Source organism: Oryx dammah, unplaced genomic scaffold (assembly GCF_014754425.2).
Source record: "Oryx dammah isolate SB20612 unplaced genomic scaffold, SCBI_Odam_1.1 HiC_scaffold_11229, whole genome shotgun sequence".
Classification (NCBI taxonomy): domain Eukaryota; kingdom Metazoa; phylum Chordata; class Mammalia; order Artiodactyla; family Bovidae; genus Oryx; species Oryx dammah.
In genome coordinates, this window is record NW_024080622.1 from 513804 (window position 1) to 528166 (window position 14363).

The 14363-nt window shown below is 39.1% G+C and overlaps 1 pseudogene; it reads right to left on the bottom strand.

The window, feature by feature from the left end:
• LOC120861121 overlaps positions 1 to 14363 on the bottom strand; it is an 82233-nt pseudogene that overhangs the window by 50202 nt on the left and 17668 nt on the right.

A 14363-nucleotide genomic window follows, 5' to 3' on the forward strand; every position in this document is an offset into this window, starting at 1 on the left:
CAAGAATGATGTCTTCATTTTCACATGTGGTGTCCCATATGGAATAGTAGAACAGTAGGAATCTTGGAACTTAAACAACACTGAAAGGATATTTGCAGTTAAGAGACCTTCATTAAATATGCAAAAGGTAACAGGAGAAGGGACTTGTCTGTTAGTAAAATGATTGCTATTTGGGAGAGCACTTGTCTCCTGTTCATCACAGTTCACTGTAGAAGAAATCTCTGCTGGAGTAACTCTTGACCTCTCTCTGCCTCTTCACTTACCGTTTTCTGAGTTTAGTAGGAGGAACTGAAATGCCTGGCTCATTATCTTCTGTGTTTGGTTTGGGGTCAGGTGAAGATGATGGTAAAAAAACCCCGCCTTCCAATGCAGGAGACATAAGAGATGTGGGTTTGATCTGTGGATCAGGAAGGTCCCCTGGAGGAGGGCATGGCAACCCACTCCTGTATTCTACCTGGAGAATCACCTGGACAGAGGAGCCTGGCAGGCTATAGTCCATGGGGTCGTAGGAGTCAGATATAACTGAAACGACTTAGAACGCACACATGCAAATAAAGAAACACATACAACTCTGTGTATGTAAAACTAGTAAAATTTGAATAAGCTCAGTGGATTGCTTTGATGTCAGTTTCCTAGTTGTGATAATGTTCTATAGTTATACAAAATGTTACCACTGGAGAGACTAGCTGAAGGGTACATAAGATCTCTTTCAATTGTTTCTTACAACAGTAAGTGAATCTACAAATACTTCAAGAAGGAGTTTAATTAAAATAAAAAGACCCAAATGCAACTTTCAACAAATAAGTATTGAGAGACTGCACTGCTAAAGAATGTTAAAGAACATTCTTCTGGAAATAAAATGATACTATGTAGACACTTGGACCTAAGCATGAGAATTAATTGTGACAGAAATTATAAATTTATGGGTAAATATAACATTTTTCTCATCTTTAATTTTTTATTTATTAAAATGATATTGGAATGTTTAAAGCAAAATGGATAATAATATATTGTGGAATTAAGAGTATATGCAGGAGTAAAAGGTATGCCAACAATAGGATAAAGACCAGGAGAAGGAATTGAAAGTACAGTATTGGGAGATTTTTCTCTACATGAAGTTAAAATTAGACTCTGATAAATTAAGTATATATATTTTCAATTTGCAACCACAAAAGCAACCAAATAAATAAAAAGATAAGGCTAAGAAACCAATGGGGCTTCCTTGGGTGACTGAACAACAACAATCTTTACTTTGAGTGTTTAAAAAATTTATATTTTATTTATTATTGATAATGTTAAGTTTAAATCTTCAGTCTAGTTTGTTTTCTCTTTGCCTCATCTACTCTTTGCTTACCTCCTTTTACCTAATTCCATGCTTTCTTCTGGATTATCCAGAAAACAAAGAGAAAACAGACTAGACTGCAGATGTAAACTCAACATTATTAATAATAAATAAGATATAAATTATTTAAGCACTCCACTTAAAAGTAAAGATTGTTGTTCTTGCTGTTGTTCAGTCATCCAGTCATATCTGACAATTTGTGACCCCATGGCCTGCAGCACACCAGGCTTCCCTGTCCCTCACCATCTCCTGAAGTTTGCCCAAGGTCATGGGACCCACAGAGAGAGACCAGAGGTGCACCCAGAAGAAAGACCATGTAAGGACACAGAGAAAAGGTAGCCATTGGCAAACCAAGGATCTGTGCTCAGTCATATCTGACTCTTTGCAACCCCAAGGACTATAGCCCACCAGGCTCCTCTGTCCATGGGATTTTCCAGGCAAGACTACTGGAATGGATTGCCATTTCCTTCTCCAGGGGATCTTCCTGACCCAGGCATTGAACCCAAGTCTTCTGCATTCCAGTCAGATTCTTAACTGCTTGGGAAAGGGGAAAGCAAGGAGCAATGGGCAAACAAGAAGAAGAAGTCAAACATTCTGACAACTTGAGCTTGGAGTTTCAGCCTCCAAAACTGTGATAGCATAAATTTCTGTTTTTTATACCACCCAGTGTGTGAGATTTTGCTACAGCAACCCAAGCTGACTAACAAAGCTTGGCCAATGGTTTCTCAACAGGAGAATAGTACCTCTAGGAAAGCATTTGAATATGTTTCACATTTTTTTAAATTGGGGCTTCCCTGGTGGCTCAGATGGTAAAGAATCTATCTGCAATACAGGAGACCTGGGTTCAATCCCTGGGTCAGGAAGATCCCTGGAGAAGGAAATGGCTACCCACTCCAGTGTTCTTGCCTGGAGAATTCCATGGACAGAGGAGCCTGGCGGGCTACAGTCCATGGAGTCAAAAAGAGTCAGACACAACTGAGTGACTAATGTTTTCACTTTCACATTTTTTTTATTATTCCAATAACCAGGGAGCACTATTGGCATTTGGTCTGAATTAAAAGGGGAGGCAAAATTATTAACCATTGGCAGTATAATCCTGTACAACCATTTAATAATAAGCTCTCATCTTTCTACTGACAAAAGCTTTCTTTCTGAGAATTGATGCTTACAACAATCATGATCAACTGACTAAGACTGCACATTTCTGTCCTGAAACAAAATTAGTAGTTCCATTAGTAAGCAAGAAAAAGATGGTCTTGGTTGGAAATCAACAATGTTGCCGTACATGCCTTGATGCTGTGTGGTCATTCCTGATACTAAAGAAGAAGGGGTAATTAAAGATTTCAAAGAAATGGAGATAAATTATTAATGTTTCTCTCACTCAAGAGATAGTGGATTATATACCATTTAAAACATTATTTTAAAAGGCAATTCATTTTCTGAAGATCAATTTCTTTATGAAATGAGTGATACACAACATTTGACTTTCTTTTTAATCACAGAATTTGCCAAGGTCAAATTAATGATATAGTTTTCAAGCTCACAATTTTCTAACAAATACAGTGTGAAAAAGAACATAGCAAAAGACATAATTTAGTATTGTTTAGTCTCTAAGTTATGATCAGCTCTTTTGGGGCACCATGGACTGTAGTCCACCAGGCTCCTCTTCCATGGGGCTTTCCAGGCAAGAAAATTTGAGTGGAGGGCCATTTCCTACTCCAGGGGAACTTCCCAACCCAGGGATAGAATCTGCTTCTCTTGTGTCTCCTGCATAGCAGGCACATTCTATCAGTTCAGTTCAGTTGTTCAGTAGTGTCCGACTCTTTGTGACCCCATGAATCGCAGCACGCCAGGCCTCCCTGTCCATCACAAACTCCCGGAGTTCACTCAGATTCACGTCCATCGAGTCAGTGATGCCATCCAGCCATCTCATCCTCTGTCGTCCCCTTCTCCTCCTGCCCCCAATCCCTCCCAGCATCAGAGTCTTTTCCAATGAGTCAACTCTTCACATGAGGTGGCCAAAGTACTAGAGTTTCAGCTTTAGCATCATTCCTTCCAAAGAAATCCCAGGACTGATCTCCTTCAGAATGGACTGGTTGGATCTCCTTGCAGTCCAAGGGACTCTCAAGAGTCTTCTCCAACACCACAGTTTAAAAGCATCAATTCTTCGGTGCTCAGCCTTCTTCACAGTCCAACTCTCACATCCATACATGACTACTGGAAAAACCATAGCTTGACTAGACGGACCTTAGTCGGCAAAATAATGTCTCTGCTTTTGAATATGCTATCTAGGTTGGTCATAGCTTTCCTTCCAAGAAGTATGCATCGTTTAATTTCATGGCTGCAGTCACCATCTGCAGTGATCTTGGAGCCCCCCAAAACAAGATCTGACACTGTTTCCCCTGTTTCCCCATCTATTTCCCATGAAGTGATGGGAATGGATGCCACGGTCTTCGTTTTCTGAATGTTGAGCCTTAAGCCAACTTTTTCACTCTCCTCTTTCACTTTCATCAACAGGCTTTTTAGTTCCTCTTCACTTTCTGCCATAAGGGTGGTGTCATCTGCATATCTGAGGTGATTGATATTTCTCCCAGCAATCTTAATTCCAGCTTGTGTTTCTTCCAGTCCAGAGTTTCTCATGAAGTACTCTGCATATAAGTTCAATAAGCAGGGTGACGATATACAGCCTTGACGTACTCTTTTTCCTATTTGGAACCAGTCTGTTGTTCCACGTTCAGTTCTAACTGTTGCTTCCTGACCTGCATACAGATTTCTCAAGAGGCAGGTCAGGTGGTCTGGTATTCCCATCTCTCTCAGAATTTTCCACAGTTTATTGTGACCCACACAGTGAAAGGCTTTGGCATAGTCAATAAAGCAGAAATAGATGTTTTTCTGGAACTTTCTTGCTTTTTCCATGATGCAGGGGATATTGGCAATTTGATCTGGTTCCTCTGCCTTTTCTAAAACCAGCTTGAACATCAGGAAGTTCACAGTTCACGTATTGCTGAAGCCTGGCTTGGAGAATTTTGAGCATTACTTTACTAGCATGTGAGATGAGTGCAATTGTCTGGGAGTTTGAGCATTCTTTGGCATTGCCGTTCTTTGGGATTGGAATGAAAAGTGATTTGAAATAGCTCAACTGGACTGCCATCACCTCCACTAGCTTTGTTCGTAGTGATGCTTTCTAAGGCCCACTTGACTTCACATTCCAGGATGTCTGGCTCTAGATGAGTGATCACACCAACGTGATTATCCGGGTCATGAGGATCTTTTTTGTACAGTTCTTCTGTGTATTCTTGCCACCTCTTCTTAATATCTTCTGCTTCTGTTAGGTCCATACCATTTCTGTCCTTTATTGAGCCCATCTTTGCATGAAATGTTCCCTTGGTATCTCTAATTTTCTTGTAGGGATCTCTAGTCTTTCCCATTCTGTTGTTTTCCTCTATTTCTTTGTATTGATCGCTGAAGAAGGCTTTCTTATCTCTTCTTGCTATTCTTTGGAATTCTTCATTCAGATGCTTATATCTTTCCTTTTCTCCTTTGCTTTTCGCTTCTCTTCTTTTCACAGCTATTTGTAAGGCCTCCCCAGAAAGCCATTTTGCTTTTTTGCATTTCTTTTCCATGGGGATGTTCTTGATCTCTGTCTTCTGTACAATGTCATGAACCTCATTCCATAGTTCATCAGGCACTCTATCTATCAGATTGGATTTAAATCCACCATCTTGCTTACTGTTTTTTGTTTCATCAGTTCCTTGCTTGAATTTACTTCCTTCTCTTGAATTAGTTGATTATTTTATATTATGTTATTTATTTTCATAGTGGACTGTGAATATGTGTATATATATGTACATATATGGTCTTCCGAGGTGGCTCAGCAGAAAAGAATCTGCCTGGAATGAAGGAGATGTGGGTTTGATCTCTGGGTCAGAAAGATCCCCTGGAGGAGGGCATGGCAACCCCCTCCAGTACTCTTGCCTGGAGAATCCCATGGAGAGAAACTTGGTGGGCTGAAGTCCCATAGGGCTGCAGAGAGTTGAACTTGACTGAAGTGACAGAGCATGCACAGACACACACACACATGTTCTTATATATATTCTTTTTCAGATTCTCTTCCCTTATCAGTTCATTTCAGTTCATTTCAGTGACTCAGTCATGTCCAACTCTTTGAGACCCCATGAACCGCAGTACGACAGGCCTCCCTGTCCATCACCAACTCCAAGAGTTCACCCAAACCCATGTCTACTGAGTCAGTGATGCCATCCAATGATCTTGTTCTCTGTCATCCCCTTCTCCTCCTACCCTCAATCTTTCCCAGCATCAGGGTCTTTTCAACTGAGTCCACTCTGTGCATCAGGTGGCCAAAGTATTGGAGTTTCAGCTTCAACATCAGTCCTTCCAAAGAACACTCGGGACTTATCTCCTTTAGGATGGATTGTTTGGATCTCCTTGCAGTCCAAGGGACTCTCAAGAATCTTCTTTAACACCACAGTTCAAAAGCATCAATTCTTCAGTGCTCAGCTTTCTTCACAGTCCAACTTTCACATCCATACATGACCACTGGAAAAACCATAGCCTTGACTAGATGGACCTTTGTTGGCAAAGTAATGTCTCTGCTTTTGAATATGCTATCTAGATTGGTCATAACTTTTCTTCCAAGGAGTAAGCGACTTTAAATTTTATGGCTACAATCACCATCTGCAGTGATTTTGAAGCCCAGAAAAATAAAGTCAGCCACTGTTTCCACTGTTACTCCATCTATTTGCCATGAAGTGTTGGGACCTGATGCCATGATATTAGTTTTCTGAATGTTGAACTTAAAGCCAACTTTTTCCACTCTTTTCTTTCACCTTCATCAAGAGGCTTTTTAGTTCTTCTTAACTTTATGCCATGAGGGTGGTGTCATCTGCATATCTGAGGTTATTGATATTTCTCCCAGCAATCTTGATACCAGCCTGTGCTTCCTCCACCCCCACGTTTCTCATAATGTACTCTTCATATAAGTTAAATAAGCAGGGTGATAATATACAGACTTGACATACTCCTTTTCCTATTTGGAACCAGTCTGTTGTTCCATGTCCAGTTCTAACTGTTGCTTCCTGACCTGCATACAGATTTCTCAAGAGGCCGGTCAGGTGGTCTGGTATTGCCATCTCTTTTAGAATTTTCCACAGTTTATTGTGATTCACACAGTCAAAGGCTTTTAGAAAAATATGTTTTATTAAAAAAATATTGAGTATAGCTGTCTGTCATTATTGGTTCTATTTTATATATAGGAATGTGCATTAATCCCAAACTCTTAATTTATCCTTCCCCTCATTTCCCCTTAAAAGGCAGAGGAACCAGAGATCAAATTGTCAACATCCGCTGGATCATGGAAAAAGCAAGAGTGTTCCAGAAAAACATCTATTTCTGCTTTATTGACTATGCCAAAGCCTTTGACTGTGGATCACAATAAAGTGTGGAAAATTCTGAAAGAGATGGGAATACCAGATGCTCCAGTACTTTGGCCACCTCGTGCGAAGAGTTGACTCATTGGAAAAGACTCTGATGCTGGGAGGGATTGGGGGCAGGAGGAGAAGGGGACGACAGAGGATGAGATGGCTGGATGGCATCACGGACTCGATGGACGTGAGTCTGAGTGAGCTCTGGGAGATGGTGATGGACAGGGAGGCCTGGCGTGCTGCGATTCGTGGGGTCGCAAAGAGTCAGACACGTCTGAGCGACTGAACTGAACTGAACTGAATCATAAGCTTGTTTTCTGAGTCTGTGCATCTATTTCTGTTTTATAAGTAAGTTTATTTGTATCTTTTCTTTGGCTCCACATTTCAGTGATATCATTTGACATATGTTTATATCTGTCGGACTTCACTTAGTCTGATAATCTGTAGGTCCATCTATGCTGTGGCAAATGGTATTATTTCATTATTTTTATGACTGATTAGCATTCTATTATATATATGTATCACATCTTCTTTATCCATTCATCTGTTGATGGATGTTTAGGTTGCTTCCCTGTTTTAGCTGTTGTAAATTGTGGTATAATGAACATTTTTGAGCATGTATCCTTTGGATAAAATTCTCTCTGTATATATCCCCAGGAGTGGAATTGTGGAATTATATGGTAACTCTATTTTTAGTTTTTTAAGGAAGGAATCTTTCTTCTGTTCTCCATAGTGGCTGTACCAATTTACATTCCCATCAACAATGTAGGAGGGTTCCTTTTTCTCCATATCCTCTCCAGCATTCATTATTTGTAGATCTTTTGTTAATGGCCATTTTGACATGAGTCTGGTGATACCTCATTGTAGTTTCATCTGTATTTCTCTAATAATTACGGATGCATTTTCTTAGTGACTATTTATATTGGATATCTTCTCGTGTGCTTTTGACCATGTTGTATTTTCTTTGTTAAAGTTAAAATTTTTTGCCCATATTCTTATTGAATTTCTCACTTTCTTATAGTTAATTTTGAAAGTTTTTAAAAAGCATATTCTTAATACAAACCCTTGATCAGATATGTATATTGCACACATATTCTTCTGGTTTGTGGCTATATTTGCAGTCTTTTCATTGTCTTTCAAAGAGCAGTATTTCTTAATGTTGATGAAGTCCAATTTATTATTTATTTCCTTTAAGAATTATGCTTTTGGTGTTGCATCTAAGAACTTTTCTCCTAACCAAAATATACCAATTCATTTTCCTATGTTTTCTTCTCCAAATTCTAGTTTTATAGTTAGGTTTATAATTCTGCCCACGCTAATTTTTCTGTAAGATATGTGCTTTAGATTGAAATGGATTGTCTTGCTATGGACATTTAGCTGTTCAGTACTATTTGTTGAAAAAATTGTGATAGCTAACTTTGTATATCAATTTGACCAGGCCAAGGGATGTCCACACATCTAATTAAAGATTTTTTTTCTGGGTGTGTCTGTGAAGATGTTTCTGTAAAAGATTAGTATTTGAATTGGTGGACACAGTAAAGCAGATGGCCCTCCTTAAGGTAAGAGGGCATCATTCAATTCTATGAGGGCCTGGGAGAGGAAAGTTGAATTTTTCTTCCTGCCTAACTGGTTGTTCTGGCATACCAATCTTCTGCCCTCTTTTGGGACTATGCACCCTTTGATTCTCAGGCCTTCAGACTCATACTGAACCATACTACCAGCTTTCTGGATCTCCAGTTTTCAGCTGACATATCTGAGCTCTCTTCTGTTTCATTAGCTTAAAGGTTTACCCTTTCTCCAATATGACTCCTAGTTAATTACCATTACAATGACAAATATAAGAAAAATATAAATATTTAAAATACATTCATCTTAAATATATTTGTGAATCCTCATGTCTGTGAGCAGCATCCAAGTCTAGTATCATATCCCTTTTGGCTGAAGAATTACCTTTAATATCTCTTGTAGCACTGGTTTCCTTGTAATGAATTTAGTTTTTGTTGTCTAAAAAAGTATTGTGTCTTTCTTTCTGAAAGATATTCACTGAGTATAGAATTCTCCACTGATAAGTATTTGTTTTCATTTGTTCCTATCAGTATTTTAAAGATATTTCTCACTGTCTTCTTGGGTACTTTGTTTCTAATGAGCAATTTTCTATAATCTTAATTTTTTTATGTTTATTTTTTCTTTCAGTACTGAATGTATCTTTCCCCTCTATCTATTGTTCAGATATTTTAAAATCATTGGTTTTCAGCATTTGATTAAAATATGCCTTGGTATATTTTTTTATGTTTTATTTTCTTTGTGCTTGATATTTGTTGAGTTTCCTGGATCTCTTGGATTATATTTTCCATCATATTTAGAAAAGTTTCAGCCATTATTTCTTCAAATATTTTTTCTATCTGCCTCCTTCCATAGGGACTCCAATGACATGTATATTGGGTTAGTTGAAGTTATCACACAGCTCACTGATACTTTGTTTTTTAAATTCTATTTTCTGTATATGTTTCTTTTAGTGTAGTTTCTAAAGCTATGTCTTCAAGTTAAGTAACCTTTTCCTTCACAGTGTTTAATTTGCCATTAATCCTGTCTGGTGTATTTTTCACCTCAGACATTGTAGTTGTGGAGGTTTGAGGCCTTGTCAGTACTCTGTCCTGCCAACTCTAGCTCTCTTGGTTTCCTCAGACTCTCAGCTCTGCATCCTCAACTCAGGGGTGGCCTGGACTCTGCTTCTGTTTTCTTTCCTTACTCTGAAGCATGTAAACTCATTCAAGGTACTGTGTTAGCCACTCAGTCAGTCATGTCTGTCTCTTTGTGACCCCATGGACTGTAGCCTGCCAGACTCCTCTGTCCATGGAATTCTCCAGGCAAGAATACTGGAGTGGGTAGCCATTCTCTCCTCTAGGAGATCTTCCCAACTCAAGGATTGAAACTGGGTCTCCTGAATTGCAGGCGGATTCTTTACCATCTGAGCCACCAGAGAACTAAGCCCAGGCAAAAATAGTATCTATCTCATTTGTTTCCCATTTTTCGTGGGTCATTGTCCTCATTAACCCCAATCTTCAGACAATGTTTTGAAAATGTTATTTCATAAATTTAGCTCAGTCTGTGGGGTTACTTTCTGTGGAAGGATGATAAATCTAATTTCTTTCAGTTCATATGCATTAGAAGTGGAAGTCCCCTCTGTTACTTTGATAACTTCAAGTTATATTGCTGTTTCCATTGTACATCATGTTCTCACCAGCCTCTGGCCTCTGTAGATTTTGGCTATTCTATGTCTTTCAAACTCTTCCTTCTTTTCTCATCTGACACATTCCTTATCATCTGTCACATCCTATTCCTGAAATCTCTTCATTTACTTATTCAGTTGATTGCTTTTGAGAGTTTACTAGATGTTGTCATTTTATCTGATCCTCACAGCATTCACAATTTGACTTTCTAAAATTTATCCAGCCAACAAGTGATGAAAGAAGGGTTTGAATTCTGATCACTCTGCCCATATTCTTTTCATTATGCAATATTTTTCTTCATAATTTTTGATCTTTTGTAACTTTTCAAGCCTTGAATTTTAGAAGTTGTTCTAGTTCCAGAAAACATGGCACCTTTATCCTCAAGTATCTTAAAATATGTTTGGCATTAACACACTCAAAACAAAAAGATAATCATGTTAGATTTAGGATGAACAGTTAAAATGAGTGGCACAGAGGATCCTTGAAGTGCTTCTTAAGAGATCATAATAGGCTACAATAGTTGATAAGTGCTTCATGGATGACTTGGAAGAGGAATAAGATTTTGATGGTTAATGGAGATTTGACCAGATCAAATATTCCTAATTGATTTGCTGAGGTTCAGTAGTATTCCACAAAAAGGTTAGAGATATGTCTAAGACACTGGATCACTCAAGCTCAGGGTGCCTGACCATGACCAGAAATCATTCGTTTATCCCTTCAGTTCAGTTCAGTTCCGTTGCTCAGTCATGTCTACCTCTTTAAGGCCCCATGGACTGCAGTATGCCAGGCTTTCCTGTCCATCACCAGCTGCCAGACTCAAACTCATGTCCATTGAGTCGGTGATGCCATCCTTAGTGTCTAATAAATATTATGATCTTTTATAAAGTAAAAAGATTGTGATGTTCTGGGATAGATAAAGGGAAAATGAAATACCAGAAGAGCAAATGAGAACAATACTCAGAATAGAGGGGACAGAGGGACAGTTTGTGATGAGCAATCATGAAAAAACTCAGATAAGTCAAGAGTTGTGAGATGATGGAAAGGCAATCAGGCCAGTCACTGTACAAATACAGTGCCTATTTGTAATACCATTTGCTCGAAGGAATGGAGAATAGAGGAGAAAAAAAGAGAAAAACTGGGACAGTATAGAGGAGGTTTTTCAAATAAAAATAATAGTCAATGAATTCTTAAATTCATCATTTCCAGTCGGTGTCCTTATCTTGTCTCCTTACTTTTCCGTAGTGTTTTATGACATTAGTTCTTTGAGGAAAGGGAGCATGGTAAAGTATTTGATTTTTATTAATGACTTTACACCTATGGTATGGCAGTGATATGAAGTATTAATTAAAATATCTAAGAATACGTGTTTGACAAGAACAAACTAGTTATCATCCCTTTTCCCAACTCCTCAATGAGATTCTTCAGCTTTATTAAGGGGAAGAAGAACTGGATAGGAATAAAGATAATAAACTTCTTAAGCAGCTCTCAGCCAGAACTTCACCCTGTTATATCCTACCCTGTTTCCAATGTCATCTCTGGGAGTGGAGAGTGGGCAAGCTCCCAAGTTCTCTGCTCTATTGTGGTATGGGAGGGACAGGAATGTGTCTAAGAAAGATACACATTAGGCATTCTCTGAGTCCCTGAGATGCCTCATTTACCATGGTAATAGCCAAATATTTTACTATGGTAAATGGTCAAATGTGGTACTGAAAATGGAAAGACCTAGAGGGTCTCATGGTGAGGATAAGGGAATATCTCAGCAGCTGGGAATTCAGATATCTCAATGGATGCAAAAATGGAGGAAGAACAGTAGGGATGTACTAGAATCAATAATGTGCATCTCAGCAGATGACACAACTCTGCTGTCCCACCCACATTCTTTTGACACAACCTGGAGTACACCATGGAACTCAGGTGCCATCATCTGAGTGATGAAATGAGTTGGGAGATGAAATCATAAGGGTAATTCTGAATTTACAGCAATAAAGCTTATATTACTCTACTTGCCTGCAATTGATCAAGACTGTATTTCCTAACACCAGGTACAATGGGGATTCAAAGTAGATATTGTACTGATTTGTTAAAAAAATAAAGTTTTGCATCCCTAAATTTAGTTCAGTTCAGTTCAGTCACTCAGTCATATCCGACTCTTTGTGATCCCATGGACTGCAGTATGCCAGGCCTCCCTGTCCATAACCAACTCCCAGAGCCTACTTAAACTCATGTCCATTGAATCAGCGATGCCATCCAACCATTTTATCCTCTGTCATCCCCTTCTCCTCCTGTCTTCAGTCTTTCTCAGCATGGTCTTTTCAAATGAGTCAGTTCTTTGCATCAGGTGGCCAAACAGTATTGGAGTTTCAGATTCAACATCAGTCATTTCAATGTATATTCAGGACTGATCTCCTTTAGGATGGACTGGTTGGATCTCCTTGCAGTCCAAGGGACTCTCAAGAGTCTTCTCCAACACCACATTCAAAAGCATCAATTCTTCAGTGCTCAGCTTTCTTTATAGTCCAACTCTCACATCCATACATGACTACTGGAAAAGCCATAGCTTTGACTAGATGGACCTTTGTTGGCAAAGTAATGTCTCTGCTTTTTTAATATGCTGTCTAGGTCAGTCATAACTTTCCTTCCAAGCAGTAAGCGTATTTTAGTTTTATGGCTGCAATCACTATCTGCAGTGATTTTAGAGCCAAAAATATAAAAAATAAAGTCTGTCACTGTTTCCCCATCTATTTGTCATCAAGTGATGGGACTGGATGCCATGATCTTAGTTTTCTGAATGCTGATTTTTAAGCCAACTTTTTCACTGTCCTCTTTCACTTTCATCAAGAGGCTCTTTAGTCCTTTGCTTTCTGGCACAAGGGTGGTGTTATCTGTATATCTGAGGTTACTGATATTTCTTCTGGCAATCTTGATTCCAGCTGTGCTTCATTGAGACCAACGTTTCTCATGATGTACTCTGCATATAAGTTAAATAAGCATGGTGACAATATTCAGCTTTGACATGCTTCTTTCCCTATTCAGAACCAGTCTGTTGTTCCATGTCCAGTTCTAACTATTGCTTCCTGACCTGCATAAAGTTTTAAAATTTCGTGTCCTCTATTTGAACTGTGGTGTTGGAGAAGACTCTTGAGAGTCCCTTGGACTGCAAGGAGATCCAACCAGTCCATTCTGAAGGAGATCAGCCCTGGGATTTCTTTGGAGGGAATGATGCTGAAGCTGAAACTCCAGTACTTTGGCCACCTCATGCGGAGAGTTGACTCATTGGAAAAGACTCTGATGCTGGGAGGGATTGGGGGCAGGAGGAGAAGGGGACGACAGAGGATGAGATGGCTGGATGGCATCACTGACTCGATGGACGTGAGTCTGAGTGAACTCCGGGAGTTGGTGATGGACAGGGAGGCCTGGTGTGCTGTGATTCATGGGGTGGCAAAGAGTCGGACACGACTGAGTGACTGAACTGAACTGAACTGATAACTCTATTCTGACTAGGTGATTAAGCTACCAATGTAAGGAGATGAAGAACAGAGAACCCTACATTGTTATTCCAATTTTTTTATCAGCTCTTTATGATATTTTGCCTCAACCTCTCTACTTAAAAAAGCAAATTTGGCATGTTTCCTTCTCATAACTAATGGTACCTGGGTTAAGGATACCATGTGGTTTCAATTTTTCAGAGTGTGAATTCAGCTATATAAGTTTCACTGTCAGCTTTAAAGATAGGAGGGAATTTTAAGTATGACTTTTCCTGAACTTGGCATTCATTTTCCTAATTTTTGCTTACTTGGTCCCTTATAATATGGTAATGTATTCCTATGACCTTGCGAGAGATGTATATTCAAGGTAGAGGCTTGTGTGGAAAAGATCTTTGATTTTATTTTTTAGAAACTGCATAGTGCACTGATTCACTTTTATAATATGAATACTCTCAATGTGCTGAGTCCTCAGGGCTGAAAGACACTAAACTGGTCCACTAGGGCACCTGCAACTAAAAGCTATTAATGTCTAACATATATCAGATGCTTCAATTGACTTGGTTAGGATTGGCCCCTAGTTTAAAGAGAAAAGATTTCCTTGTACAGAACCTTCCCTGCCTCCACTCAAGTGGGGAGGCCAGCCAGGAGAACGGGCTGTTTATTTTTGAGCCCATGTAAAAGGAGCTCATGAGTAGACATCTCCTGCTGTACACCTCTTAGACCTCTGTCTAAGAGGTCATCTTTGTTGCAAGTGTCGGAGGAATTGCCTCCCCTGCTGATGATTGGAGATATTTTTAGCTACAAGCTGAAACTTTTCATTCTTGAAATTGTTTTCATTTCTACCCAAAGAGGCAAACTTCATGAG